This window comes from Cupressus sempervirens, chromosome 10 (assembly GCF_028749045.1).
Source record: "Cupressus sempervirens isolate cs-2001-9-10 chromosome 10, ASM2874904v1, whole genome shotgun sequence".
Taxonomy (NCBI): domain Eukaryota; kingdom Viridiplantae; phylum Streptophyta; class Pinopsida; order Cupressales; family Cupressaceae; genus Cupressus; species Cupressus sempervirens.
The window spans coordinates 105,770,975-105,797,997 of record NC_143127.1 but is presented as its reverse complement, the minus strand read 5'-3'; positions in this window follow the sequence as shown (position 1 = coordinate 105,797,997).

The window sequence follows — 27,023 nt, the reverse complement described above, 5'->3', positions numbered from 1 at the left end:
CACTCTCTAAAGAAAGAAGAAAAATATCCTCTTCAAATTTATTACTTACAACATTTGCCTCCTTGTTCCCTTTTGGTTTATCTCCTTCATTGTTCTTTTTGGTCCATAAATCTTTCTTCTCATGCCTTGGCTTCCCACAATAGCAAAAATCTCTCAGTCCTTTGGATTGAGACCTCTTTCCCTTTGATTTTCCTCTTGATTTCCCATGATTTGCAAAATTGGTTCCTCTCTCAGTTATTCTGCCTCTACTTTGTGCATTCAAATAACTTCCTAATGTACATCCACCTAAGGGTTTCCTATTAGTTTCCTCACTCAGAATAAAACCAATCACATCATCAAATTTTAGGGTATTAGATCCATAAATAGAATTATTCACAACCATTACCAAGCCATTCCAGCTTTTAGGCAAAGAAAATAAAATAAAGAGAGCCCTAATTTCTTCATCAAAATTGGCATTCATAGAAGATAACTGACTAGTGATAGTATTAAACTCATTTAAATGATTAGCAACAGATCCACCTTCTACCATCTTCATATTAAATAAAAATTTCATGAGAAATACCTTGTTTCAAATAGAGGGCTTTTCATACAATTTTGTTAGGGTTTGTATCAACTCTTTCGTCGTCTTCTCTTTTGTAATGTTAAATGTCATTGATGGTGCCAAGCATAATCAAATACTTCCAAGTTTCTTTTTGTCTAAAATCTCCTAGTCCTAATCTATCATAGTTCCCTGTTTCTTGGTTTTTCCTTCCCATGCCTTTCATAAATCCTTCTAATAAGGATAGTCCTCCATTTGCATTTTCCATTACTAAAAATTCTTCCCATTAAACTTCTCAACCTTTAGCTTACCCCATCTGCTATTGCTCCCACTCAATCATGAGACCTTCCTACAGAGGATCGCTAAAAAATAATAGTGATGATGGTTTGGCTAAAAAAAAATATGACATTCTAGTTCTGATACCACTTGTTAGGATCAACCTCAAACATAAATAACAATTACATGCAAATATAACCACTATCAAAAAATAATAGATTGCACAAAAGGGAACACAAGACACACAGATTTAATGTGGTTCACCAAATCCTTGGGCTACGTCCACCAATAACAAGTCCAATATTATTATTATCCAATGATTACAATAACCAATCCATTATAGCTCAATATTACTGCAAGAAGCTACAATATCACCATACATTATGAAATAATCTAGGGGGAAACTACACCAAATAAACCTCTGAGTCTGATTAGGCTTCACATCACAACACAACCTTGTCGAAGGAGTAATTTGTTTAGGACTCATTTTAAGATTCATGGTAAAATCTGCAATGTGATTGTGGATGGTGGTAGTATAGATAACCTTGTTGCTAAGGAGATGGTTAAGAAACTTGATTTGAAGAGAATGATACATCCTTTTCCTTATAGGATTGGTTGGTTATAAGATGAACATGCTTTGGAAGTGAGGGAGCAATGTCTTGTTGATTTTTAGATTGGATAGTATAAGGATCAAGTGTTGTGTGATATTGTGGACATGAGTTGTTGTCACATATTGCTTGGTAGATCTTGATAATATGATTGCAAAGCTATGCATGATTGTGTCAAGAATATGATTACTAATGAGAAAGGTGGTAGGAAGCATTTCATGATTCCTTTACAGATTGAAGAACTTGGTAGGAGGAACCTAAGTGTTGGCAGTTGAGTTGAGTTGAAGGATTCTAAAAGGGTTAGAGATCAGCATGGGAAGAAAACCTATGGAATATTGATGATAGATGCGAAGAAGCAACAAAAATAGTTATCTATTGCTGGAAAGGATGGGCAAAAGTGGAATAAGGGAAAGAGCGTGCAAGTTGAAGACTTGGAGGATATGTATGTACATAACCAGTTTGGGATTTATGTGCTAAATCCCAGAACATATTCTTCTAGCTACTAAGAACATATTTTCACACTTGGGGTGTCTGATACATGAGCATCATAGGGTAGTTGGAAATCCTACATGATGAAGTGGTTGGAACTTGGAGTTGGAGAACTTGGTCATAGAAGGATTGGTGCTCAGTCACTATTGGGAAGTTCTTGGGTGTAGTGTTGGTTGAGGAGATCAATCAGTGAAGGTTTTCTTAACATCTATACTATTTCTTGGTGTATACCATATTTCTCAGAACTCAAAGGAGCTTGATAATGCTTAGCTAGTTTTTACTAATGCTTAATAGTTTGGGCTTTTCAAATAGAGTTCTTGTAGATTTGACAACCAACTTGGTACATTTAATGTGTGAGGAGTGTGATCATGATGGACATTGATTGTGGAAGCTCTTGATCTCTAAGCCTATGTTTCCAATCAATATCCAAACACTTAGTCATTTACAAGTCATTTACTAGGCAAGATTACAAGTTCATCACTATGACTGAGTTCTCTAGCAAAAGGTCGAGCATACAACACTTATACCAAGCAGAACAATGATTGTTGAGCATTTAGTAGAGACCAAGAAATGATATGATTTGAGAAATATAGTACGAGTTAAGAAATACAATGAAGACCAAGAATAGTGATAAGTTATATAGAAGATGAGCAACATCATGAAGACTTATGCATGACCGAGAGTCAAAGCATTCAAGTGTCAAGTAGTTTAGTTTTGATATACTAGTCTGTAATGGCACAAACTCATATGTGTACCATTTTGACTAATTTTTCTATGATATTTAATATTTGAAGAGCCAATTAAGATGTTGATTACACATCATTGTAGAAGGTAATGATCCCTAGGTGAGTGATTCAACCAATCAGAAAAAGAGATTTAAAGGGAAAAATATGGTGAAGTGTAAACCATCAATCAAGATCTAGAACCTTGATAGTTATTATATGACTTTGTAATGGCACAAAATCATATGTATACCATTTTGGATGACTTTTCTATGATATTTAATATTTAAATAGGCAACTAAGATGTTGATTATGCGTCATTGTAGAAGGTAATGATCCCTAGGCTAGTGATTCAACCAATTAGAAAAATGGATTTAAAGGGAAAAGGATGGTGAAGTGTAAATTGTCAATCAAGATCTAGAACCTTCATAGAACATATATTTAAAGAGGATGCAAACCCTAGAATCATGAGAGAGAGAGAGAGAGAGAGAGAGAGAGAGAGAGAGAGAGAGAGAGAGAGAGAGAGAGAGCATATGAGGAAGGCAAAGTCTGAGAGTAGAGAAGATAGAGAGCAATCAGAGCAGTAAAGGATTGAATGGAGTTATTAGATTAGGAAAATCATAGTAGTGATATAATAAGGAGGAGACCCAATATTAGCTTATAGAGCAGACTGAAGATCAGGTACTAAATCAATTATTGTTAATTGAGACAGGGTAAATCTCTTAATAGAGTGGTCCTAATAGGCCTATGTAAATCTCCTAACAAAGTCCTTACTTCATTATAAGTGTAAAATTCTTTAATAAGGTGAGAACTAATAGTCTCTTAAGATTTTAATAGGGTAGACCCCTCATAGGGTAGATCATATTTTATGATCAAACATTATAACTTTATTATTGCAATAATGAAGATTTGTGGGTTTCATCCCCACCCTAGTTTTACCTTCATCTTGAAGTGTTTCTAGCTTACCAAATCATTATGTTATGTGTTGAACTATTTATGGGTGTGATGTATTTTATTTATGTTGCAAAATTTTAGTTTTAAGGGTAGATCTATGAGATGAATTAGGTGTGAATTTGTATTATTAGTTTTGAGGCTAAAAGTTTAAGATCCTAATTCACTTCCATCTCAGTATCTTGTTTGACATATACTTATTCTAGAAATTGGTACCAGAGCTAGTTCTCTTGTTGGGAAGCCTAATAGCTTGAGAAGATAAAATCATAGAGATGGAAGTGTACAAGATGGGAAAGACCATTAAGCATCAGATTATTGAAATAAAAATTGTGTTGCAACAATTAGAGACAACAAAAGAAGAGTTATGAAAAATGCTAAAGAGAAGAAGAGAGATAGTTATTCAAAAAAATGACACTAAATACACAAAATTTGACACTAAAGGACTGTTGGATAGTGGAAAGACTTCTAACAATAATGAAGCAATGACATAATTGCTAGAGAAGAATAGTGTCCTAGTGAAAGAAGTGAAAGATCTCAAGACAGAACAAGAAATTGAATTAGTTACACTCTATGAAGCAATTGAACAAAATAAGAAAGTAAAGGAAGACAAGCTCATGGATGAATAAGACAAAAGAAAAATGATTAGTAGACTTGAAGAAAGATCATTTGAAGTACAAAAGATTACTAACAACCAACTGGACATGATAAATCAATTAGTAATTGCAAATTAGGAAGCAAATAAAAAAGATGTGGAGATCACAAATATGAATTTACAAAATGAATAATTGAAAAGTGAGTTAAGGCATGAAAAGGAACTCATGGAAAGAATGAAAAAACCAAATGACCCAATCAAGAAATTTGAAGACATGATGAAGTCACCTAGAACAAAAGACACCTTTGGACTAAGATACAACAAGCAATCTTCATCTACTGAAGAAGGAGAATCATCCAAGAATGGAGAACAAAGAAATGAAAAATCAAAAGGCAAACCTACATGTCATTATTGTGGGAAGATCAGTCATACATCCAACATTTGCATAAACAAAAATGGTAAAAAAATTCCTAAACCTAAACCAAGTGGTAATTGTTTTAATTGCAAGAAAGTAGGACATCAAGCACATGAATATAGATCAAAGAATAATGTCTCAACCAAGAAAACATATGAATTCCAAGGTCATTGCTACAATTGTCAAAAGTATGGACATAGAGTTCATGAGTGAAAATTTAAGAAGTCAAATTGGTCACCTGAAAAATAAACTTAGACATCAAAGAAAGGAAATTCCTACAATTGAGATTATATTATATTGTATAGTTGTCACTATTATGGAGAATATGCACACATTCTAGAGAATTGCATCAAAACACATTTAAGAGGAAATTATAAAAAATGGTTAAATGGAGAGATAATATATTTCAATTGTCTCAAACTTTTGGACACATTGGCAAGAACTGCAAAACTAGAATGCCATCACCAACACTAAGCAATAGAAATGACAAACCCAAAGGAGGAAAACATGGATAGAGATCGTAAGAGCTAGAAGCAGTAAAGTAGAAGAGACAATGATCACCCAATTTGATGGATCAAGTGATCACACCACATCTCACTAAAGAAAAGTAGGTATGTATGATTTGTATACTCAATGTTATATTTTACATTAGTTCCTAGCATAGAAGTGATGAAAAGTCATATTTGCATAAATGAAGATGTATTAAGAATTGTTAGAAATTGAAAGTCATAAAGTATTGAACACTAAAGGTATAGTCTATATTGACCAAGCTTTGTAGTATAGACTGAGTTATCAAGGAAGATAACATACTAACCAAGTGAATTGGTTATGACTGAGTGAATAATCTTGAGCGAGCCAAATTGCAGACCAAGCTAGCTATCATGCACCAATCAAGTATGAAGACATTAATTATAGACCTAAAATTGAAAGATTGAGGGTATTTATCAAATTTGATGATTAATTTGCACACACTAAGTGATCAAAGAGCTCATGAGAAGAGTTTAAGGAAAAAAAAGTGATTATAGTGGAAAGAGCAAAGCATCTCAGTAGATTATCAACAAATTTTTGAAGCAAAGTAAGTATCATTCTCAGTACTAAGTTAAAATATTAAGTGAAGCTATTTGTGAAAGTTTTTTTTAAAACCCTAGCTAGAGATGACATCTGCAAGTGAAATGGTGAAGGATAGCAGTGCACAAATCATTAGGAATGATCAAAGTCCCTCAATGAACTTTCAAAATTTAGTGAACATTGATAACATTGTTGATGATATGGGTGCACTATCATCAATTCCACCTAGAGTCTTGATTGCGCAAGACCTAAAATTGTGCTATCAATGCAAAGTTGGAGAAATTGGAGATTTTGAAATAAGATAAGCTTATGAGAAGTTATGTGTGAATGGAAACCTAAAGGATGAATACAAGATCATTGCAGAGAAAGAGCTTACCTGTGCCCTAGGATTTCCTAAAGTTTTCAAGGTGGATCAAGATCATGCTCAGTAAAGTTCATGGCATGAAAATTTGGTTGGAAGGAGGATCAATAAAGATTAACAAAGAAATCATTCGCAAGGTAACGAGTACCCTACTTTGGATCAATAGATGAGCATAAAGGCTAGAATGAAAAATGAGGTTGAAAATTTGACCAAGGTGAAGTGAAATGGTCATGGTATGTCAATTGATGGCATCAAGGATCCATTAATTGAATTTGTAGTTCGTGTGATTGCACACAAGTTTTATCAATAAACTAGATTGAACAACATGTCATGCATTACAATTGACTTGGGGTACAAAATTGTGAAGAAGGATCATTCATATGATCTTACAGAGCTACAACTACACCAACTTACAAAGAACTTGGAGGTGGTGAGAAAAGAAAAGAACACCTCTTGTAAGTTTGGTTCCCTACTAGTTTGCATATTTTTCTATGTATAGAATTATTTTCATACCGTTGGAACAATTGGATGGGATAGGAATAAGACTGATGTGGAGCAACTGAATGACCTAATAAATAGACTGGGAGATAATTTTGAGGTATTAATGGACAACTAATTTGAAGAATTCAAAGTCAAAATGAAGAACATAATGAGAATTCCAAAGTTTGTTATAGACAAGTATTATGATGAAATATGTTACATTGTAGACACATATTTTGTGTATGCATAGGCAATGTTACTGAGGGTAGCATGGCTAAGACCAATGCCCTATGAGGTAAATGTGGATGATGTAATTGTAGAAGTTATTGCACTCTTAGCAAAATAAATTGATGCTAGTGCCGAGAATTTTGGCATGTATGAGACTATTATTGATGAGCTAATTATAGATTCTAGCACACCTAAGGAAGGTAAACAAAGGAAAAGGAAAGTTTCCAAGGGCGGTAAGAAAAAACAAGGAGAAGGGTCTAGAAAACCTTCAAAGGCTGAGGAAGGAAATGGAAAAGAGCTTGCAGTTGTCAAGCTAAGGGCCACCAAACAAAAGAAGGTTGTTATAATTGAACCCAAGGTGTAGGAAGACCTGAAGAAGGACACCCAAGAAATGGTGACAACTCAGAGGCCAAAGGGCAAGGTGATCATCACCAGAAAGAGGTTAGCACAACCTCCTATTGAGCTACTCACAAGAAGTCAATCAAAGAGGAAACTGGCTGAAGTCCAAGCTAAGTTGAGGGAAAAGTTGATCATTGCACAAGAGGAGGAGAAAGATGAAGAAAAGATCAAGTAAGATGACACTACTAAACTTCTAGTAGTGAATAGACTCCCTCCAATAACTATTAATCAAGTATGTGCAAAATTCATAGATTCAAAAAGAATAATGAGACTCAAAGACATTCAATATGATTCTTTGAACAATGATGATCAAGTTAAGCTTGACTGCGTAATGATTGATATGAAAATCTAGTTCAGGTGCACACCCCTAGAATTGGGAACTAGATTTCTAGTGGGATTGTACAAAAGAGTGGATGCTAAGTGGAAATGGGAATTGTCCACTAAAAATAAAATAAGAGAAACACCAATGGCACAAGTTATGCCAAATTTAGGGAAGGCACACATGTCTATAGCCCTTAAAGGTTTTGTTAAGAAGTTAATGCCAGGGGATAGGGCATACAAAGTTTTGAAGAATAAAGCTGATGAAAGAGAGAGATACTATAAGAGTATGGAAAGAAGAATTTGGAGTTCTTACTCCAATAGTCAAGGTGAGGGAAGGCCAAGATGCTATTGAATTTAAAGATGAATATAAGCAGGAAATGATCAAACTAACTAAGGCGATCCAACAACTTGTCAATGGATATGAACATAAAGACACAATAACAATTGAAGATGACACTGACACCCCACTACCTAATATAAACATACTGACAGGAGAAGAAATTTAAATTTTAAAGATGGACTCAAGTAAACTCTGTACAAATACAATTTTGTTACTGATAGTTCAATATCCAAAGCTTGAAGTCAAGAAGATTGATGATGTTACAGTCACACTATTTATAGAGGCTACCAGTGTCAAGAAACTTGGAAATTTATTAATTGTATATACACCACCAAATTATTTTCCCATTTTGCAAAAGGTTATAAAATTTGATAAAGATTTATGCACTTAATTGATAGAAGATGAAATAAAAAAGAAAAAACAAGAGGCTACTCAAGATCTTATTCAATTACTAAGTGTAAAGGCTATGGAACCAACAAATGTAACACCTATACAATATTTGATATCCACACTAGTGCAATAGCCAAAGGTGAGATCAAGTGACAAGGGGAAGCAATTGTAACTATCACTACCAAGTGATACACCCTCTAGATCTCAAGATGTGATTCATGTAGATGAGGAAGGTGATGAGTTAGTGAACCTTAATGAGGTAATTTCATTACCTACATATGATTTGAATAATCTTATGCTATAGAAAATGTAAGAATTTCAAATCTTGTTGAGCTATAAGGAAAAACAAGAACAACTAAGAAGGGAGCAGAAGCAAAGACAGGTACTTCATACTGTCAAAGATATTTTTACAGATGCATTTGGAATCACATATGTGAATATTCAACATATAATTTTGGATCAACTAGTGTATATAGTTGACAAAATTCAGACAAATGATATAGAGACAAATGAAAAGTTATTACAATGGTCTAAAAGAAGAATGGAGCATAAAGTGTTACAAAAAGTTTCACAGGAACTTGTACAGAGGCAATCCAAGCTTTCTACATCTATTACACAATTGGAAACAATTTTGAAGACCACCAATTCTTTATATTTAAAACTATGTGATATAAATTTCTTTACAATAGATACTACATGCTCGTTAGCTCTATTACATGCAGACATAAGAGTTGATGTTCTTACATTGGGCAAGAATGCAAGTTCAAGATCATCCTCTTATAGTGAACTAACATTCAATCAAAAGAGGTTAGCCAAGCTCACGACTAAAGATATAGAGATAAGGCACAAGTTGACTTTGACTCAACTTCACTTATTGCCACAGATTGAGTTAATTCAGAAGGACATCTCTATTGCTGGAGATATTTTGCAGAAAGAGACACATTTTTCCAATATTACATGGTTCATTGATCTAGTTGGAAAGCTAGAAATTCAATTTCAAATTTTGGAATTGGTACAAGAGAGATGGAACTGAGGCTATGGTAGTATTGTGGTAGGTCATCAACAAGTCTTGGACAAGTATCAACTAGCCCCAACAGGCCCAAGTTCCATCAGTGACAAAAATAAGGGGGATAAGGATAAGAAAGGGGAATGAAATAATGAGATAAGGGGAGATAATAAATAAAGGAGAAGATTAAGGTAATGAATATATGTACGGATTAAAGATCAAATATCATATTTTATAGGATAACATTATGGTCTTAGGGGGAGTATACATTTTTGGAACAAAATGATTTCATGACAAAGGGTTTTTGCCACTAATGCCAAAGGGGGAGATTTTTGATCTCTAAGCCTATGTTTTTGATCAGTGTCCAAACACTCAGTCATTTGCAAGTCAATTACTAGGAAAGATTACATGGTCATCATTGCGATCGAGTTATCTAGTAAAGGTCGAGCAAACAACACTTATACTGAGAAAAATAGTGATTGCTGAGCATTTAGTAGAGACCAAGTAGAGATATGATCTAAGAAATATAGTGTGAGCTGAGAAATACATTGAAGATAAAGCATACTGATAAGTTATATAGAAGCTAAATAAAAATATTAAGGTTTATGCATGACTAAGCATTAGAGAATTCAAGTGCCGAGTAGTTCAGTTTTGATGTATGAGTCTATAATGACACAAACTCATATGTATACCACTTTGGTTGACTTTTCTATGATATTTAATATTTCAAGAGCCAAATAAGATGTTGATTACCTATCATTAAAAAAGGTAATGATCCCTAGGTGAGCAATTCAACCAATTAGAAAAAGGGATGCAAATGAAAAAAGATGGTGAAGTGTAAACCGTCAATCAAGATCTAGAACCTTCACAAAAACATCTATTTAAATAGGATTGTAACCCTAGAATAATGAGAATGAGAGAGAGATTGTGAGCATGAGGAAGGTGAAGTCTAAGAGAAGAGAAGATAAAGAACAATAAGAGAAGTGAAGGAATGAACAAAGTTATCATATTAGGAAAATTAGATCAATGATAGAGCAAGGAGGAGACCCAATATTAGCTTGCAGAGAAAACTAAGGATTAGGTACTGAATCAATTATTGTTAAATGAGACAAGGTAAGTCTCTTAATAAAGTGGTCTTAACTAGCCTATGTAAATATCCTAACAGATTCCTTACTTCATTATGAGTGTAAAATCCTTTAACGAGGTGAGACCTAATAGTCTCTTAAGATTTTAATAGGAAAAACTCCTCACAGGGTAGATCATATTTTATCATCAATCATTGTAAACCTTACAATGGTGAAGATTTGTGTGTTTCATCCCCGCCCTAGTTTTACCTTTATCTTGAAGTGTTTCTTGGTTACCAAATCATTATGTTATGTGTTGAACTATTTATGGGTGTGATGTATTTCGTTTATGTTACAACATTTTAGTTTTAATGGTAAATCTATGAGATGAATTACATGTGAATTTATATTATTGGTTTTGAAGATAAAAGTTTAAGATCATGATTCAACCTCCCTCAGTATCTTGTTTCCCATATACTTATTCTTACATGAGCTTTTGTGGACCTATTTGAGTCTTGGTTATTTATCCTGCATGTATTAAATGGGTGTTGTAATCCTTCTAAGGCATTTGGTATTTAATATCTAGTATAGGCCAAATTATGGCTTAATTATGTATTTGATATAAGGGTTTATTAAATTTATAACTTGCTAGGATGACTTGTGGTTTAGTTGGGTATAAGTAGAGGGTTTTGTAGAGTCTTGAATCATGATCATTCACATGGAGAATAAGAGTAGCTGAGAGGAGAAAATTTTGAGAAGAGCTAGTAGCTACGACTTGGGAAACAAGGAGATTGCTTGGTGGCTTGCGAGCACAAGTTTAGATCTTGCTAGAGGTATCTATCAAATTGTAGATATACGCTAGCTTGAGGTTGGACCCTGTGAAGTCTTGAAAAATTACTATTGTAATTGCTTTGTATTTGGTCGTAACCTAGAAGGCCTTGTAGTCAAGCATGTTGGATGAAAATAGTATGATTCTATTATGAGAATTGACATTTTTGTAGATTGTAATATCTATGTTATTGTGTATTTTCCACTACGTGGTTAAATGGGTGGGGGCTAGGACATCTCGATTGGGGATTCTCCTACCTTGTACTCTATCAAAGGGAGAGAATGGATAAGCTAGAGGAAGATTTATAGGATAGTGCCAATGCAATGACAATGGATGAAAGTTCTAGTTTAGTACACTTATCCAAGTTAAATTTTTAGCAAGGGAGGCTCATTGAATTGACTGTAGAATATAGTAGAAGAAGAGCTAAACTTATATGAATTGAATATATGATGACACCTCATTTAGAGGTAATGCAAATACATTTAAAGATTGCAAAAGAGTTAGTCCAACAAGATCTAAATCTATCAGTTGTAGATAGTTTGGTGGATCTAGAAACAAATTTTGTGATTGAGACTCAAGCTCTTGAATCCATATAGACAAATTGGAAAAGTACATTAGGTACAATTTTGCAATTCCATAAACCATTTTTGGATAAGTATGGTTTGACCCCTAAACCCTAGTATCCATGAGTGACAAAAATAAGGGGGAAATATGATGTTAATCAAGTCAAAGGGAGTTTTGAGTTTTGAACATGTCTATACTGAGAGCAGAGTCAGAACATGTGTATAGTGCTTATCGAGTCAAGGTATGAGTGGAGTTCACCCAAAGAGGGATTATTTTAATTTTTTTTCTTTTGTAGTTTTTGCAATGTTGATCATAACCAAGTGTTTTTTCCACTAATGTCAACAGGGGAGATTGTTGATCCTTAAGGGAAAGTTATCTATTAGTGTCAAACATGTAGTCATTTTCTAGGTAGATTTAGTTGGTCAACACTGTGACTAAGCTATCATAACGAGCCAAGAAAATATATGGAGTTGTGCACTTATTTAATTATGTTTGAGTAATAATTAGAGCTGAGTACACACCACCACTACTGAGAAAAATAATATATGTTGAGTGATATGGAAGTCGATACAGATAGAAGAAAATATAGTATACGCCAAGTAATCCAATTTATGTTGAGCTTAGTATGAGCTGAGGATCAACAAGGAAGAACAATTAAGATAGAGCATTAGGAAGATATTGAAGTTGAGTAACATAGGTTTGCATAATTATTTGGAATAACACAAAATTAGGTAAACTATTTTTGCTAAGTTATAATGATGATTCTATGTTAGAGGAGTTGATTAAGGAGGTAATTACACTTGTAATTATAGATCATTGATTTCTATGTAATGTGTTTAGCCAATTAGAAAATTAGAAGGACTAAACAATAAAAGGGATAGATCTAGATCGCTAATTTTAATCTAGAAGCTTCTCCAAATAGCTATATAAGGAGGATTTTATACCTAATTCCATGTGTGTGTGACTATGAATGATTGAAAGGAGTTTTGATTCAAAGTTTTGAGGTGAATTAGAGTAGGTAGACAAAGGTAGTCGAGCAGTGCAATGAGAAGTCATTGAATATCAATCATCATGAGGTGATATCATATTGGATAAAGGAGATATGTTATCAGCATTGAAATGCATACTGAAGGATCATGTATTAAACATTCTAATAGTTGTTTCAGGGTTTAAATCTTTTAACATAGTAGATTTAATAGGATTTTATAAATCTCTTGACAAATTACTCACTTAGTTGTGATACAAAATAATTTAATCAAGGTAGGACTTAATAGTCTTGTAAGCTTTTAATAGGGCATACCCCTGATAAGGTAGATCATTAGAAGTGATCAAATTTGTATCCCTAATAGGCAAACTTTATTACTACAATAGTGAAGATTTTATGGGTGTCATCCCCACTACATTTTTACCTTCACCTTGGAGGGTTTTTGTGTTACCAAATCTTTGTGTCAAATATGTTATGTGTTTATGAGTTTTACTCATGTAATTAGATATTAGATCTAATGTTATGTTAAGTGCATGATTGCATTAATACAAAGTTAATGTTTAATGAGGTTTTATGATGGAGATATTAAATGTTGTTCATTTTTGAAGTGTTAAAGTTTTATAGATCCTAATTCACCCCCTCTCAATATCTTACTTTCCCTATTAGATTTCCAACACACTAAAATTTTTGTTAGAGATTTTCCTAAAATTGTAAAGCCTACTAACATGGTATATGGAATGTGTTATGAAAAAGAAGAAGAAAAGTTCTTTTCCAAGCAAGAAGTTCACTAAATCAACAAATTTGGAGATAGTACACACATACTTGAGTGGTCCTACAAAGACAAGAGTGTTCTATGGTCAAAGATACTTCATGATTCTTGTTTATAATTTTACTAGGATGATGTGGGTAGCATTTCTTAGAGAGAAATTCGATGCATTTGAGAAGTTTAAGGTGTTTAATCATAGAGTTGGAAATGAATTTGGATTAAGGATAAAGTGTTTAAGATCTAATATATGTGGAGAGTTTACTTCGAATGATTTTAACAATTTTTATGAAGTAAATAACATAAAAGACAACTTTCAACCTCTAAGACACCTGAGTAGAAGGGTATAGTAGAAAGGAGAAATAGGTCAGTAATATGATGTTTGATAACAATGTCTCAAAGAAATATTGGAGAGGAGAATTTGATACAAAAATATATACAATGAATAGAGTTCATATAAGATAAGATACTAGTAAGACTGTCTACGTGTTTTGGTTTAGACATGCACCCTTTGTTAATTTTTTAAATTTTTCTAGAAGTGTTACATTAAGAGAGAAGATGACATTAGTAAGTTTGATGCAAGAAGTTATGAACATATTTTTCTTGGTTATTCATTGAAGAGTAAAGCATACAAATATTTTAATCAAAGAACTAAGACTATTGTCAAGAGAAAAAGCATAAGAGTTAATGAGAAGTTTGGAATTCAGGAAAGGATACTTGATTATGATTCTAATGAAGAGACTAATCTAGAGGCTAACCAAGAGAATGTTGATTTGTTTTATGAGATTGAAAAATATTTTTAGAATGACATACATATTATGGAACATAGAGAAGAGCTATGTTTAATTTCTCAATTAGAGCCTAAATGTGCATATGAAGCCAATAAAGATGATTTTTGGTTTAAAGCTATGAGAGAAGAACTAGATAAAATTGAGAAGAATGATACATGGGAATTGGTTCCTATACCTAAAGACAAGAATGTTTTAGGAACTAAATGGGTTTTCAAAAACAAGATGAATGAACAAGGTGAGATTGTCAAAAATAAAGTAAGACTATTATGTAAAGGTTATTCATAGAAAGAAGCTATTGATTATGAGGAAACATATGTTGGAAATGCTAATAGGAAAGTAAGTTCTGAGGGGGGAGGGGTAAATCAACACTTTAAAACTTTAACCTTAAAAACAATTCATCATACATCCATCTCATAACTTTGCATGTAAACTAAAATAACTAGCCATACATCACATCCATAACATAAAGTAAATCAACACATAACACATAAGATTTGGTTAACAAGAAACCCTCCAAGGAGAAGGTAAAACTGGGGTGGGGATGACACCCACAAATCTTCACTACTACAATTGTAAAGTGTGGCCAATTATGGCCACAAAGTTTTGATCATAAACTATGATCTACCCTGTGAGGGGTCTGCCCTATTATAGGCTTACAAGATTGTTAGGTCTCAACTTGATTAAAGGATTTCAAAATCACAATTAAGTAAGTATTCTGTTAAGAGATTTACAATGACTTGTTAGGACTACTCTATTAAGAGATTTACTCTATACCACCTATTAGAATGACTCAACACTTGATCTTCAATTAGCACCTTTCTGTGTAATGTTAGATCTCCTCTTTGATGGTTGTTTCTTAATCCTTTGGATCAGATCTACCTTTCTAAACCTCTCACTACTTGTCTCTATTCCTCTTAAACTAATTCTACTTTGCATAACTCTATCATAGCTATCATAGCCACCATGAATGCCTTCTAAACTATTAGCATTTGGCTCCTTGCGCATAGATAGACTTTGTAGGGTTTTCTTTTCTTAAATAAGCACTGGTGGAGATGGATTAGGTCAGAATCAATAGCTATGGTTGATCCTTATTGCTGCCTAATGCCTCCCTTAATTTGATTGGTTGCATGCATTACATAGGGATGCATAATATGACTCCATACTTATCTCTTATAATCATAAATTCATGATTATGTTAGCCAAAAATGGTTTATATAGAAGTTTGTGCCATAACAAATATCTATGCAAAAAACTATTCACTCGGTGTCAATAGGCTCTGATGCTCTGCCTCCGCTGTGCTCTAAATGCTGAAACTCATCTTCTATACAACTCAACACTTACTATTACTCATCACCTAAATCACTTGACATGTATAGACTATTTGACACTAAAGTGACTCGACACATACTATTTTCTTGACACATACTAGTGGTCAACACTGACTAATCATATTACTCAATATGTATTGTCTGAAGGCATATGCTTGACATATACTATCCTCTTGACTCACACTATTTTCTGCTAAATAATGACTAAGTATTTTGTCACTACCTTGTCAAAACCAAAAATGAGATTAACAATCTCCCCCTTTTACATGAGTGGCAAAAATAGTTTGTCATGGCATATACATTCCTTCATGCATAAGTTAGACAATGTCTCTTCTTTGCTCAACTCCAATACAAAAGATTCAAAATCTTCAAAATCTGCAAAAATGCAATCATTACCTCAACATGTTACTCCCCTTGAGTAAATAATTCATGTCTTATTTGTGACTTCCCTTGAGTAGATATTTGCCTTCAAAAAATTTCTTCAAAATTTGTATAATCTCCCTTTTTTGACACTATGTCATGTAGGTGGTACACTTATAGTGTGTTTATCCAAAAATGGGTTGTGTGGCTCCAAAATCATCTTCAAAGCTACATCCCAATTATCACTTTCTACATCTAGTGAATGAATTTGCATTTCAAGATTAGCAGCCAGGTCAACTAAGCCTTCATGTGTAGAAAGATTAGAATCTTTCATCATCAATGTTTCTACATAGGCTAGTTCCTTGTGCAATACTTCCATGTGAGGTGTCAACATGGATTAGATACTTATAAGAGTAGATCTAATATTAGTATCCTATGCTTTCAGCTCAACAAGCATACTCTAAGACACTAGTAACTACTGAAAATGTAATTGACTATTACTAGGAGATTGTTTTAGTGTGGTACCTATGAGTTGCAAATATCCTTGCAGCTGGTCAATAGCCCATTGTGTTTCCATGGTGAATATATCAATGTTGCATAACTTAATGTATAGAGAGAAAAATGTTCTCTAATAGCTTCTTTACATTTTCCATCTTGGTTGAAAGATCAACCTGTCTAAGTGCAATGATACTAGATATCTTTTCTAGAACCTTTGTATGAAACTTCCTTTTAGACCATTTTAATAATTTTACATTTGTGTCTAGGCTTTCATCATTGATCTTGTCCACTATATTGACAAGTTTCTCTATAATGGGATCTTTTGCATTTGAATATGGGAGGCTGAAAGCATCAATAAATATTTCTTTGATTTCATGTAACACTTGTTTCTCCTTGTGCTCCCTCCTTAGAATTTCTTTCCTTTCCTTTCATTGTAGAGCATCCTAAAGAATTACAATCTATCAACAATCACTATTGAGGAAATGATGTAGCATCAAGAGTTTGACTATTGAGAGGAGATGTAGAAGCTAGTAACGTAAACAATATCTATATAGCAATGTGCTCCTCAGGTGTAGTAGTCAACTTGTGTTAGTCATTCTTTTCTCCCTATTTCTTATTTCACCCTGTGATGGTGGAATGGGTATAGGACTAGTTTCCTTACCCTTGTTCACTTCAGTTCCATCCTTGTTAATGATCACTATAGCTAGTAAACCTAAACTATTTAGGCTTGAAAATTATGTAGCTATTGGTTGTGCCTCTGCCTCTTTTATCTAAATGACTATGGTAGACATAGTAGATGGTGTCTTTGTGGTGTCATCTTGCCATTCAAGGTTTACAATTTGATCTTTCTATAGATCCTACATCTCTTTCTCCTTTAACTTTATAGCTGATGGGGGCACATTTGGTGTATCTTTTTGGCTCTCCCTTGCAGATGTATTTTCTATCTTCTTTATTTCATCTACTTTCACCAATACAAGGTTAATGCATGGACTAGCTGCATTGGTAGTCTTATTGTAGCTTCTTCAAATTTTCTTTAGTCAAAGGATTAACATTTCGAGATGTATTATAGGGAACATCCTTGATAATAACTGAGTCCTATTGACTCTCTTGTTCTAAATGTGGGGGACTAGTACCTGACACTTGAACATCTTGTGTATCTTATGTTGATCCCAAATTGGTTTTGACAATTGAGTGTCAACACACTTTAGAAATTTTCTAAGTTCATGCCAAGCTAAGTAACATATGTCGAGTATAATATAGATATCGAGTTGTGATGAGTGCTGAGTCACTCATGTGCTGAGTAAAAAGTAAGTGTCAAGCCAAACATAATTTTAGTATGTGCAGAGCATCAGTATTATCAAGCACCGAGTAACACAAAGTTGATCTAGTTGTTTGTGATGGCACAAAAAACTATGTAAACCATTTTTGAGCCAACATATAGATAGATCTAAAAGTTTTAAAGATAAGATTAAATCTATTTGGATTCCCCATGTGATCAACAAGCAACCAATAAGAAAAATGGAGAGAATTGAGTGGGAAAGTTGGATGAATCTCAATCGTAGATTCAAACCTAACCCTAAGCCACCAAATTCTTTTTAAAGAGAGACAAAGCCCCATAATTTACAAAACATGAGAAAGAATGCATGCGAGGAGATGATGCTAGTGAAGATTTGAAGGAAGTGAAAGGGGTGAATTGATCAAGTTGAAGGTGACTTAGAAGAAGGACAGACTGGTAGAATCAGTTAGAAGAACAAAGGATAAAGTTTACAAAAATTTCATATCAGATCAGAGAGGGTTGAGATGAATTGAATAGAGATTTGAAGTCACCAATATCAGATTGTAAGTGTATCAGATCAAACATTTTGCTATACTTTCTAATAACTGTATCAATAGAATGAAATCCTATGGACTTAGGTTGGTTTAACAACCATTGTATAAAGCCTTTAATAGAGTGACATTCCAAGTGAGTGTTCTAAATTCCTTTAGCTAGACACACTTTTGACAAGGTGTTAAAATCCTTTAATAGGGTAGGATCTAACAATCCTTTATAAGCCTTTAACAGGGTAGACCTTTCACAGTACAGATCATGAGAATGGTCAAAACATGTAACCTTAATAAGTGAGCTTTATTGCTATAGTAGTGAAGAATTGTGGGTCTCATCCCCACCCCAGTTTTACCTTCTCATTGGAGGGTTTCTGGGTAATCATATCTGGTGTCAAGTATTTATGTGGATGCATTTGCTTTACATATTATTTTTATATGTTTATGCATGCAATGTTTTAAAGTTAAAAGTTTTATTGGTATGAGATTAGTACTTTTGATTCACCCCCCCTCTTAGAGGTATACATTTCCCATTTGTAATCTCAACAATTGGTATCAGAGCTTTGTTCTCATTAGGAGAAGCCTTACAGCTTGGAGAAAAGATCTTGAGATGGATGTTTACAAGTTGGGAAAGACCATTGAAAATCAGGAGATTAAGATACATCTCTTACAACAGTAATTGGATGAAGCTAGAGATTCCTTGACAAGATCGCTATAAAGTAGGAAAGAGATTGCCATAGCTGAAAATGACACACAATACAAGGAAATTGACACCATAAAGTTATTTACATATGGTAACTCTTGTGAATTTGATGCAGCAATTGCAGATCTCATGGACAAGAATAAAGCACAAGCTAAGGAGATCAGAAATCTCAAGTTGGAGCAAGAATTACAAGCAACATTGTTATGTGAGATGGCTAAGCAAAAGAAGAAAGATATAGAAGACAAGGCCATGATTGAAGAAGACAAAAGAATCTTGTCAAACAGATTGAAAAAAAATCAACAGAGCTGTCTAGGATCTCAAACATGCAATTGGACACCCTAAGCCAAATGATGAATGCCCATCATGAGTTGAATGTCAAGGACATTGAGATAACTACATTGAAGTTACATAATGAGCAACTGTAGAATGACCTAAAAAGAGAGAAAGATTTTGCTAAAAGTTTCAACAAGCCAAATGAAGCCATCAAGTACTTTGAGCAACTACTAAAATCCCCTAGATCCAGTAAAGACACATTAGGATTAGGCTACACAAGAATTGAAGAAGGAGAATCATCAAAAACTATTGAGGAAAGAAATAATAAAGGTAAGAACTCTAAACCTACTTGTCATCATTGTAAAAAGAAATGACACACAAGTAATGTTTGCAGAAGCAAGAATGCTTGTTAGAATGTAAAGAAAAGGAATATGTTCCATTGTTACAAGTGCAAAAAACAAGGTTGTCAGGCACATGAATGTAGAATAAAGACCATGTATGTACCAAGATTTGAAGGACACTATTAAAATTGTCAGAAGTTTGGACACAAAGCCTTTGAGTGCAGATCCAAGTCCACATGGTCATCAAACAAGGAAAGAAATCATGAAAATTCTTACATTTGGGACTACAATACAAGACATAGCTGTCACTATTGTCAAGAGCATGGACACATCCTTCAAAATTGCATAAGAACACATTTCAGTGGAAGCTACAATAGATGGTTGAGTCAAACCACATGCTTTAGTTGTTTGAAGGCTAGTCATATTAGCAAGCACTACCCAACAAGGACAAAGGCACGTAACTCTGAGTTCAACAAAGAAAAAGGGAAAATAGATGTTGAACACATTAGAGGAGAGATGAATAAGACATGGAAGAGAAAAGATGGAAGCAACTCATCAAATGGAGGGATCACTTCACCTAAAAGGTCAAGTGATCACACTTTATCAAACTAAGCAAAAAGGTATGTGGGGACGATATTTAAATGCTTTATCATACATCAGTTCCTAGATAAGTTAGTACTGAAAAGGATAGATCAGCATGAAAAAAGATGCAAGGTCAAATCTTCAAAGTTTTCACATTACTGCCCAGTGTGAAAAGTTCACTTTAGATGCCAAGTGAATGTTAGTATGTGTCGAGCTTCCAGCCAAAGCTAGTTGGAGCCAAGTAAATAGTTGCTACAGAGTAAAGGAAATTCTAATAGCTCTCGAGTGATGGGGAAACTAATAGAATCCAAGTGAAATAGAAATTGCATAGGAGCCGAGTGTACAACTGTATATGCACTAAGCATTAATTGTGATGCTTTGAAAGGGTATAAGGCAAATTTTTACTCATTATTCATCATTAAAAACATAGAGTAAGAGCAAGAAAAGCACAAAAGTGATTGGTGAGCAGAGATTGAAGCTTTTGCATAGATTCCAACAAAGATCAAGCACCATTTCATCAATTTAAGGGTATTCCTCATGAGCCGAGTTACATAGTTACAAAGTTTAATATCTTTTGAAACCATAGTTTTGAAAAATGGCCTCTAGTTCTAGAAATCCCAAGGATAAGGAACCATTTGAAGTTTAGCTAGTTAGCAATGAAGTTAAGCAACCAGATTTTAGGCCAATTCTAGAAGTTGCATATAAAAATGACCCTACTGGCACGCTGTTCATTATTCCACCAAAAGTTGTAATGGTACAAGATGTTAGAAAATGTTACAATTGTAAGGTTGGAGGGATTGGTGATATGGAAATCTCACAGGCATATGAAAAATTGTGTGAGAATGGAGTATTGAAGGAAGAATTTCAAATCATTGAGAGAAAGGGCTTAACCCATGCCCTAGATTTCCCCACCATCTTTAAGATTGAATGGATAAGAATCATTTTGAGCTAAATCTATGAAGGATGTTTATGGTTAGAAGGAGGACCCATCAAGTTGTAAAAAAAATCATACATAGGGTTATATGATATCCAACCCTAGAATGGCCAAAGACCCTGAGGAGTGACTCAAAAGAAGCTATTGAGAAGTAAACAGGGCTAAATGGAACAAAAGGGGAATGATCATTGACACCATCAAAGATCCACTTCTAGAATTTGCAATGAAGGTCATATCCCACCAATTCTATCAGTCAAGCTAACTGAAGAGCATGCCATGCATTGTAGTTCATGTGGGATACAAGATTGTAAAGAAAGATCATACTTATGATCTGGCAAAGCTACACCTACAACAAATCAATGAGAATTTATGAGCAATAAGGAGATCAAAAGGTGCTCAATGTGAATTTGGTTCCATTTTGATATATATATTCTTTTATGTACAGAATGAGTTTCCTTTATCTAGTAAGGTAGGTTGGAAGACCAATAGGTCTATAGCTATATAGATAAATAAATACATAGAGCAGATGGGAGCCAATTTTGAAACCATCATGACAAGCTATTTTGAGGACTTTAAGAAGTCTATGGAACAAAGACTAAGGATTCTAGTCTCCTTAGTAGAGAAACACATTAATGACATCTAATTCTTAGTTGATATTGATTATACTTATATCCAAGCAATAGTACCCAGAGTGAGATGGCTAAGGCCATTGGGGTATGAAATTAACATTGATGATACATCAGCAGCCATCACAACATTGCTAGTAGAAGAAATTAACAAAGAAAAAAAATCTTTTGGTACTTATGATGTTGTGAATTCTAAGGTGGAAATGGAGTTGAAAACTGCCTCAACTCTAAAGGAAAAGGATAAATTGGTTAAGAAGCTTAAAGCCAAATTTAGAGAGGGAATTGAAGGTGAAGAAGAAGAAGAAGAAGAAGAAGAAGAATATCAGGGCCAAGAGCCACTTGCCTTGACACAAGGCATGGGAGAAGATGTTGAAGAAGAATGAGGTGTCAAGGAAGAACAAGCTGAGGAAGCACTAGCTAAACTAGAGCCTAGGAAGAGAAAAGCTCAGAAACAACTTGCAGCTCAGCCCAAGGGCAAAAAGACTACAAAGCCAAGCCCAACCAAGCTTGTTGCCCTAGTCACAAGAGAAACTACAAGGGCCACCACTTAGAAGGAAAATGAGGAAACAAAAGAGAAGAAGAAGGCTATCAAGAAAATAGGTTCAGTGTAGAAGAAGAAATTAAGAAGGAAATATGTTGCTCAACTTGACTCTAATGAAGAAAAGATCGAGTCAGAAGACACAAGCCAATTTAGAGTGGTAAGTCATGCCACTAAGTATGATTTAGAGAATATTTGTGATAATATGAAAGATAATGCAGACTTAACTGGCATGAAAAAAATTGATTTCAATAAGTTAAGTAGGGAAGAACAAAACATGGTTGAGGAATCAGTCTATACCATGATGGCTAAATTTAAGAACACCCCACTTGAACTTGATAATTCAATGCCTAAAGATTTATATTCTATTGTTGAAAATAAATGGCATTATTGCTTTAACATGGAGAAGGAAATAAGAGAGTCTACATTAGCTCAAGTAATGATAGAGCTTACAAAAGGGCAAATAACTAAGGCTAACAAGAAGCATGGGAGAAAATTTGCACCCAAATATAGGGCATTCAACATTCTTGAAAATAAGATTGAAGATGTTGTAAAGAAGTCCACTCAAATGTGGAAGTTGATTTATGGGCTAACAACTATTAAGGAAGGAGAGGAAGATCCCTTTGAGGGAAGGAACAATGAGGAAGAGGAAGAGAATGAAAAAGAAGGAGAAGCAAAGAAAGAAAGAGGAGATAACATAGTGGAGGAGACACAACAGAGAAAAGATGAAGTGACAATAGCTAAGGAGCAGTACATATACTAGAATGTGTCAGAGATACAACTACTACCTTTGAGCCCTCCACATGACACCTCTACACCTACAAACATAGTAAAAGTAAAGGATGTTCTTGAAAAATTTGGTTAGAACATCAACCCACTCACTATAGAGGATCTAAAGAAGATCCTTAACCAATCAACTTTACAAGCAAAGTTGTGTGACAACCTAGTATTGGTCAGTGTAGATGAGTTGCAAAAAGCAATAGCTGACCTAACTAGGGACAAGGTGGCCACACAAGAAACATCCCCAACCATCCCTACAACTACAAGTGGACAAATTTAAGAGATAGCATCAAAAGATTCATTAGCTAAGGTTGATTGCACAATTAAAGCTGCTATAATTGCTGAGGAGCCAACAAGGGAACAAACATGATAGATGGATACTTCTATTCCTACTATACAAGTACAAGGTACACCATCACAAATAATTGTTATTAATAAAGACAAATCAAAGGAGGAGAAGGAGATTCCAAAGGAAAAGGAGCAGGAAGCAATTCAAGCTTGGGTAAATCTACCAACTATTGGGACTCCTACAAGAATGTCTTAGAAGCTAAGAACTGATGTTATGCCACTCCAAATCTTAGCACTAGGCTCAAGCTCCACAAAATTTACAAGGGTATTTCACAATGGAGACCCTACATTAGATGAAGAAATAGTCATTCCAAAATATGACTATGACACTATTATTCTTGATCAGATAAATCTAATGTAGGAGGCATTATAAAGGAATAAGAAGCAGGATATGCTCATAAATGAGTATAAACAAAAGCAAGCATTACATGAGATTAAGGACATCTTCTGAGATGCCTTCAGCTTACAATCACTTGATGAAACAAAGCTCATTTTGGAGCAACTCTCACAAATAGTGGACTAGTTGCAAAGTGAAGACCATGAAACCAATGCAAAACTAATGGAATGGTTAGAGAAGAAATTTCAAGCAAAGGTCAATGAAAGGATATCTAGTAAAATAGAATTATCATAGGTAGAGTTGGCAAAGACTATTGAGAAGGTAAAAATAATACTTGAGAATATATTCTTACTATACACAAAATTGTTTGATCCTTCAATCTTCACACAAGAAACCCGCCAAAGAATAATGAGCTTGGAAAGAAACTTGAAAATATCAGGCATGCAATTGCCAAAAGATCTAGCTCAAAGTGAGAAGCACTTTCATACAACACTTCACACATAGAAGGAACTAGCTATATTGATAGCAGAAGAGGCTAATACTAGAGCCAAATTAGTTCAAATACAAGCCACCCTAACCCCTCACATGGGGATTCTACAAAAGGAACTAGCCTATGCAAAAAATGTATTAAAGAAAGATCTTAATCTTTCAACATTAGATGGCTTAGTTCACCTTATAGTAGAGACGATAATACAAATCAAATCCCTACAAGTTGCAATACAAAATTGGGATGCTGCTTTAAGAATTGTGATGCAAGTAAATAATACCTTCTTGGCCAAATAATCAGTTAGCGTATAGACCCTTTGACATAAGTGTCAAAAAGGTGGAGAAATTGTAAAAGTGGGGGAGATAAATTCAAAAGGGAGAGATAAATCATAAGGCCAAAAGGAGAATTAACTTGCAAGGGATGAGATATGAAAGGGGGAGCCAAAACAAACAGAGTAGAGAAAACAAAGGGAGAGTACAAAGCTAGAGCAAACAAAGGGGGAGTACAAAGTAGAAAAGCAAAAACATGGTATATCAGACCATATCAGACAATGAGTATTAGAATAAGGAGAATCCACTCAAAGGAGTAAAAGGAATAAAATTTTGGTTACAGAAAAAAAGAACATCAACTCAGAGGGAGACACAAAATTTTGAGGTATATAGTCCTTCACAAAATTTTGAACAAATTTTTAAGTTTTGTATATATTATACTAAAGGAGATTAGATTCATCATGTATAGTTAAGTGCTTTTGCCACTCATGTCAAAGGGGGAGATTGTTGATCTTAGATTGGTTTTGACAATTGAGTGTCAACACACTTAAAGAATTTTCTAAGTTCATGTCAAGCTAAGTAACATATGCCAAGTATAATATGGATGCCGAGTTACAATGAGTGCTAAGTCACTCATGTGCTGAGTAAATATTAAGTACCGAGCCAAACAAAATTTTAATATGTGCCGAGCATCTGTATTATCAAGTGCCAAGTAACACATAATTGATCTAGTTGTTTGTGATGGCACAAACAACTATGTAAACCATTTTTGAGCCAACATATAGATAGATCTTGAAGCTTAAAAGATAAGATCAAATCTATTTGGATTCCCTATGCAATCAACATGCAACCAATGAGAAAAATGGAGAGAATTGAGTGGGAAATTAGGATGAATCTCAATCATAGATTCAAACCTAACCCTAAGCCACCAAAGTCTTTTTAAAGAGAGATGAAGCCCCATAATTTATAATACATGAGAAATAATGCATGGGAGGAGATGATGCTAGCGAAGATTTGAAGGAAGTGAAAGGGGTGAATTGATCAAGTTAAAGGTGACTTAGAAGAATGATAGAATTGAAAAATCAGTTAGCAAAACAAAGGATCAAGGTTACAACAATTTCATATCATATTAGAGAGGATCACGATGAATTGAATAGGGATATGAAATCAAAAATTTCATATTGTAAGTGTCTCAGATCAAACATTCTACTATACTTTCTAATAACTTTATCAGTAGAATGAAATCCTATGGACTTAGGTTGGTTTAACAACCATTGTATAAAGCCTTTAACAAGGTAACATTCCAAGTGAGTATTCTAAAGTCCTTTAGCTAGGCACACTTTTGATAGGGTATTAAAATCCTTTAATAGGGTAGGATCTAATAATCCTTTGTAAGCCTTTAACAGGGCAGACCTTTCACAGGGAAGATCATGAGAATGGTCAAAACATGTAACCTTAACAGGTGAACTTTATTGCTGTAGTAATGAAGAATTTTGGGTGTCATCCCCACCCCAGTTTTACCTTCTTGTTAGAGGTTTTTTGGGTAATCATATCTAGTGTCAAGTGTTTATATGGATGCATTTTCTTTACAGATTATTTCTACATGTTTATGCATGCAGTGTTTTAAAGTTAAAAGTTTTATTGGTAAGAGATTAGTACTTCTGATTGACCCCCCCTCTTAGAAGTATACATTTCCCATTTTTAATCCCAACAATAGGTATTAGAGCTTAGTTCTCATCAGGAGAAGCCTTACAACTTAGAGAAAAAATCTTGAGATGGAGGTTTACATGTTGGGAAAGATCATTGAAAATTAGGAGATTGAGATACATCTCTTACTATAGCAACTGGATGAAGCCAAAGATTCCTTGAGAAGCTCACTAAAAAGAGGGAAAGAGATTGCCATAGCTGAAAATGATACTTAATATAAGGAAATTGACACCACAAAGTTATTTGTAGATGGTAACTCTTGTGAATTTGATGCAGCAATTGTAGATCTCATGGACAAGAACAAAGCACAAGCTAAGGAGATCTGAAATCTCAAGTTGGAGCAAGAATCACAAGTAATACTGCTATGTGAGGTGATTGAGTAAAAGAAGAAAGCTATAAAAGACAAGGCCATGATTGAAGAAGACAAAAGAATCGTGTCAAACAGATTGGAAGAAAAACTAGCAGAGCTATCTAAGATCTCAAACATGCAATTGGACACCCTAAGACAAATGATGAATGCCCATCATGAGTTGAATGTCAAGGACATTGAGATAACTACATTGAAGTTATAGAATGAGCAACTATAGAATGACCTAAAAAGAGAGAAAGAGTTTTCTGAAAGTTTCAACAAGCCAAATGAAGCCATCAAGTACTTTGAGCAACTACTAAAATCCCTTAGATCCAGTAAAGACACATCAGGATTAGGCTACACAAGCACTAAAGAAGGAGAATCATAAAAAACTACTAAGGAAAGAAACAATAAAGGTAAGAAATCTAAACCTACTTGTCATCATTGTAAAAAGAAAGGACACATAGCTAATGTGTGCAGGAGCAAGAATGCCAGTTAGAATGCAAAGGCAAGGAATATGATCCATTATTACAAGTGCAACAAACAAGGTCATCAGGCACAT